Below are 6,672 nucleotides of genomic sequence, written 5' to 3' on the forward strand. Positions count from 1 at the left end.
TTAAAGGACACATATCACTCTGTTCCCCGTGCAGCTTTGGGACTCTCTGATCACTGCCAGGTCCATCTGCTCCCAACCTACAGGCAGAAATTAAAATCTGCAAAGTCTGTAGTCAAGACAGTGAGAAAATGGACCAACGAGTCAAAACTGGAGCTACAGGCCTGCTTTGACTGCACTGACTGGAGTGTTTTTGAGGCTACATCTAAATACCTGGACGAACTTACTGACACTGTTACATCTTACATCAGTTTTTGTGAGGACATGTGTGTACCCACCAAAACTTTCCGCACTTTGGTTTACAGCAAAGCTCAGACAGCTTCGGAAGGCCAAAGAGGAGGCCTACAGGAGTGGGGACAGGATCCTATACAACCAGGCCAGGAACACACTGACAAAGGAGATCAGGGCAGCAAAGAGGAGCTACTCTGAAAAGCTTAAAAACAGGTTCTCATCCAACGATCCTGCGTCAGTGTGGAGAGGCCTGCAGGACATCACCAACTACATGTAGTGAGGCCAGAGTACCCCAAAGTAGAGTCCGACTACGCCACCCCAGGGAATACTTACACCAGTAAGCCCCAGGGAATACTTTCTAAGTAATTTTCAGTATAGTGTTGATTACACTGTTAAATTCAATTCATATACACAAAGGCAAAACAGGTTCGTATGCACGAGGCGACAGACGGGATTCCAGTTTAAAGAAAGTTTATTGATAACTGAGGGGAAAGGGTAGTGGGAGTAGCGGTAGATGGTGAAGTAACCTGTGAACGAGACCAGTTAGCAAGGTACAAAAATATATTTATTGATAATTATGCCAGTAAGGCTAAAACAGGGAAACACTAGACTATATGCAGTGCTAAAGAGAACTTACCTGAGGGAGGCAGACTAGCAGACGGCGTGCTCTTGGATTCACACCGCACACGTGCAAACACACACAAAGAAGTGGTTCTAAGGTGAACTATTACATGGCAAGCAACCCACAGCACACTGCACACACAGCGCAACACAGCACACAGCACACCCAGAGCACAGCACACTAACCAGCTTGATACACCCGCATGCAGTGACAGGGGCCCACCACCATGTGCCTAGCCTCCCTCTGGAAGCACCCAGCGACTGCTAAATGGAGAAAACTAAAACAATTATTGCACCAGGAGAAACAGTCAATAGTAAACATGAATCACTCATAGACAATAATAGCTATTACTCATAGCTATTAAGCACGGACCAGAACAAATAACAAATAACAAACATGCACCGGGACAAGCTACAGCGCCACCAGGCTTATCCAGTCACATGCAAACGGAAAATACACAAGACAGATGCATTGCCACGGTTTCAAGACAAAAAGAAAATGACAAACAAACAAAACGAAAACCCACCTCCTCAGAAATACGTCAGACAGGCATGCACAACAGGGTAGTATAACTCATGCACTTGCTAGATCATAAAACTGTTTTCTGACCAAACAAAACAGCAGCACCCCTGTGTTCAGACTCTCCAGCAGTCTCACAGGCTAAACAGATTGGATTCAATGAACACAGCCGGAATGGCGAGGTCAGCGGCGAAGTACGGCTCCCATCTATAAAATACACGCTAATTAAAGTATGTATGACAGTATGCATAAAGCTACGCATTTTCTAGTGTTACGTAATACAAACAAGGCATACCTGAACATGCAGGGACAAGGGCATACCCGAGGTAAGCGGCAGAAGGAAGGCTATGATGACTGGGCTACAAAACAAACATGGAAAGGTAAGCTCAAAAAGTTCTAAGTAAAAGTTATGCCACTTGCTAGCGAGCAACACCTACCCGGCTGATCAGGAAATCACCTCAACAGGGGGAAGGGGTGTGGTTACAGACACCGTCATGCACGCACACAATGTTTGGTCCTTTTATCAGTGTCTAAGGAGAGGCTACCAATGACTAGGCTGACGCTAGTTTGACGCTGATTGACTGCAAAATCAGGGAGTGTAGGTGTAATGACACCACCCTACCACATACAGGAAACCGTCCCCCCACACTGCAGAGAACCCTCAACTAGCTGACGATCTGAACGAGTTTTACTGCAGGTTTGATCACCCTACATCCACACCCCGCTCTAACTCAGGCCCCCTGCTGGACCCTCTCCAGTTCGCCTACCGGGCTAATAGGTCAGTTGAAGATGCAGTAAACATGGGACTGCACTACATCCTACAACACCTCGACTCCCCAGGGACGTATGCTAGGATGCTGTTTGTGGACTTCAGCTCGGCGTTCAACACCATCATGCCGGAAGCCCTCCTCACCAAACTCACCCAGCTCACTGTGCCCGCCTCCACCTGTCAGTGGATAACGAACTTCCTGACAGACAGGAAGCAGCAGGTAAGGCTGGGAGAAATAACATCCAGCACCAGGTCAGTCAGCACTGGTGCTCCCCAGGGATGTGTGCTCTCCCCGCTGCTCTTTTCCCTGTACACAAATGACTGCACCTCAGGAGACCCGTCTGTTCAGCTCCTGAAATTTGCAGACGACACTACAATCATCGGCCTCATCCGAGATGGAGATGAGTCTGCATACCGGAGGGAAGTTGAACAGCTCGCCCTGTGGTGCAGTCGCTACAACCTGGGGTTGAACTCGCTCAAAACTATTGAGATGATAGTGGACTTCAGGAGGAGCCCCCCATCACTGCCCCCCCTCACCATACTGAACTGCACTGTGTCTGTCGTGGAATCCTTCAGGTTTCTGGGTTCCACAATCTCCCAGAACCTGAAGTGGGAGCCAAACATTAGATCAGTCACCAAAAAGGCCCAGCAGCGGATGTTCTTACTGCGCCAGCTCAGGAAGTACAACTTGCCTCAGGAGCTGCTGATCCAGTTTTACACTGCAGTCATTGAGTCTGTTCTCTGCTCATCTATCACTGTCTGGTTTGGATCGGCCACTAAACTGGACAGGAACAGACTACGACGGACAGTCAGATCAGCAGAAATGATCATTGGTGCTGACCTGCCCACCATCCAGGACCTGTACACCACCAGAGCCAGGAAACGGGCAGGGAAAATTATTGCAGACCCCTCACACCCTGGACATAATCTGTTTCAGCTCCTCCCCTCTGGCAGGCGCTACAGATCCCTGCACACCAAAACCACCAGACACAGGAACAGTTTTTTTCCCCTTGCCGTCACCTTAATGAACACTTGACAATGTATTATATTTATTATTATATTTATATTACATTATATTTATTTATTTGATCCTAAACTGTTGTGATATATTGCACATTTTCAGTTAAAGTACATTGAGAGCAACTAAACACCACAACAAATTCCTTGTATATGAAAATGTACTTGGCCAATAAACATGATTCTGATTCTGATTCTGATTTTCTGCGCGCTTGAGTAGGCTAACGTGCGCCAATGTGTTTTTTTTTGGGGGGGGGGGGGGGCACTATAAAAAAGCACTATAGGCTACATTGTGTTAGCGGCATAACTGTAATTCTGACATTTTGTAAGTATTATACATGAGTTAAGACAAGGAAAATATGTTGTTTATTGGGCAAACAAAACATAACAGCATTTGGCCAAACCTCGTCAGGGCCCAATCAGTGCATTTTTGTCAACAGAGACAATACAAATATTACAAAACTACAATGGTATCTACATACATCCCTCAATGTTGTATTTGGATTTGTTAGTCGCGGGGTCAGATTAATGCTGCCGCATAGGATTCTCGCAATGTCTTCCCATCTGAACAAAAAAGTAAATATGAGAACTACCGTAATAGCCTACGTTTTAAATAAAAACTTAACAAACTAGGGTAGGTTATGCTGGGAAATAGCCAGGTACTACCAATGCTAACTGTCCAACTAAGCTATAATTTCATTAACTTGACCCTGCAGATTTCTACAACAATTAATTGGAAATTCGTAGCCTATCTTATAGAATTCCTATTTAAAAACAAACATGTGTGAGATACTTGGTACAATATTTACCCCTTTTTAAGATTGAGTTTGAGAGACTGGTGGCTACAGCTTGTGCATAGATTTGATTCGATAAGGCTACTAGCTGGCGGTGCGCAGCAAGGTTAGATAAGTGAACGACCGGAAGTGAACATCACCAATCATATTGCATTTAGGAATCTTGTGAAAGAGCGAAAAAATAACGTTATTAACCGGTTACCATTATTTTAGGTAAACGATTCTGATCCGGAACATATTTTTTTTTAAAGTTTCTGGTTTCGTTTCTGTTCCTAGCAAAACATCAAAAGTGTCTGGTTTTCGTTTTCGTTCCGTGAACCGGTTCAAAGCCTTGGGCTCAGGTCTGGGTCTTCAATGAATCTGGGTTACTTATACAGGGGAATTTGGGACATTGCCAATCTTAAAGAGGATTAGACAGAATTGTTTGTCCTTTGTGGGTGTCTTATGACACAGGCCCTATTCTCTACCAGTGGCTGGTCTATGTATAAAAAGTGACCTGGGAAAATATATCCAGAACCCACAAGCTGTTCTGTGCTGTTTTGAAGCCAAGATAACTGGGTTAATTACACCCAAACATACTTTAATACTCCACACACAAAGTCCACCAGGTGCCCAAAGGATTTTAACAGCTAATGTGCCACACTGGATCAGCTAAGGTCATTGCTCAGATGCAAATTTATTTCCAGTGGTTACTCCCTCTTATTCTTTTTAATTGGTTTTCTACAGATTATTTGTTATTTTATGTATTTAATGTCTATTGTCTTGACTGTTTGTGAATCCTTTTGTGAGAGTTTAAGATAGAGAACTTTCTGTCAGCATGTAAGTATTTGCCTCTCCCTATCTACTCTGTCCTCTACACTGTCCATGAAGTTGCATGGACAGATCAAAAATTAGATGAGACTCAATTGTATAACATGACATGTTTTTCTATGTCAGTGGGTGGACAATTTAAAACATAGGTAGCATAGCAAAACATTGAATTAAGTTACAGCACTTTAAGACCTAGTTTAAAATGTAGGCAAACAGCAAACAGCAAACATCTCTCTCTCTCTCTCAGTTATACGAGAAAGACTAAATAGAATAACATATTTCAATCCAGCTATAGGATAAACAGCCATAAAGGTCACACATGAAATATAAGGATAACCTGTCTCTGGAGTACAGAAAACAGACAGACGATCTTGGATCTTGCCGACAGGAGAAGGCAGCTGTGAGGAGCCTACCCCTGGACATCAAGACAGGGAGCAACTGGTGGCAGCGGGGTGGGGGAAGGGCATCAGAGTCTGTGTTCTGAGAGCAACAGACAGGTGAGGGAAAGGGGACAGTTTGAAGAAGCGTAAGCCGCCTATTGGTTAGTGGTAATGAATGAATGGATGAGCGTGTAAGAGTCTTCCTTGTAGAACTTTTGCCTAAGCTATCATTTCTGCATAATTTTGACCAGAAAAGAAGAGAAAATCATTTATTAACTTGAATTTAATATCTGTAATAGAATTAGGCAGGGGACAGACCATTTCTAAAAATATCAAGCAAAGACTGCAAGGACAAGCCTCCCAAAATCCACTTCAGACATTCATGAGCCAAAATCATCTTCAATGTCTCCCACAACAACTGCCTCTAAAACCACATCTTGAAACACCAATGATATTTTTTCTTTTTGGTGACCATCAAAATATTCAATGTCAGGTTAAGGTTTGTTATAACCCAGACCATGAGACCAGTGATCTTCATATCCCTTGAACAGCATACAGTGATGGGGTGGGAGGTGGGCGGTGGTAATTAGTGCAGTACTCATGTGTTGAGATGAAATGATGCCCAAACGTCTGGAGCAGTGCCGACATAGTAAAACAACTCGGTTACGTTTGTAACCTCGGTTCCCTGAGTAGGGACCAGATGTAACATATAGGACATGACTCTGTTATGGACCAATCGAAGCACTATCTATTCACGCCGGAAGGCCGAATTGCGACGAATCACTGTCCTGAGCCCGCCCCCTCAGGTACCCTTAAATAGGGGGTGATGACGTCGCTCTATCTCTGAAGACTCTGACCAAGGAGCCTACCAGAAACACCCGCACTGTACACGCAACGCATGTTCACTCAGGGAACCGAGGTTACATACGTAACTGAGATGCTCCCTATCGCAGTGGACTGCGGTGTAACATATGGGACCAAGTCCATTCACGCGTGCAACAGAGCTGGCCAACACACATACACACACGCCAACCTATTCGCCTTGCCCTCAGAGAGGTTCATGTGGCGGGTGGCAGTGTCCTTTACATGGGGTATGATTTCAACTTAAGGTGAACGGGATCACTGATCCCTTGCTTATGAAACTTACACCCCCACTGCGCCATCCGCCTTTAACACATAAAAGGAGATGAACACATAATTAAGCATATTCATAGGCCTTAGAGGATCAAAGATCACTCGCCTGTAACACACTCTGCAGGAACCCAGGCTCTGCCACATCCAACATATAGTAATTAATGAAGGTGTGGTGAGAGCTCCAGCTCGCTGCCTTGCAAATATCATCAACTGAAACTCCCTTGAACAGGGCCCAGGACGATGAAACCCCACGAGTAGAATGCGCACGGAGCTTCTCCGGGGGCTCCAACGACAAACTTGCATAAGACAAAGTGATAGCCTCCACCAGCCAACGGGAGAGGCTCGACTTTGCCAGAGGTTTGCCTTTGGCGTTCGCACCAAAGCACACAAATAGCTGAT

Source organism: Sprattus sprattus, assembly GCF_963457725.1.
Source record: "Sprattus sprattus genome assembly, chromosome: 19".
NCBI lineage: Eukaryota > Metazoa > Chordata > Actinopteri > Clupeiformes > Clupeidae > Sprattus > Sprattus sprattus.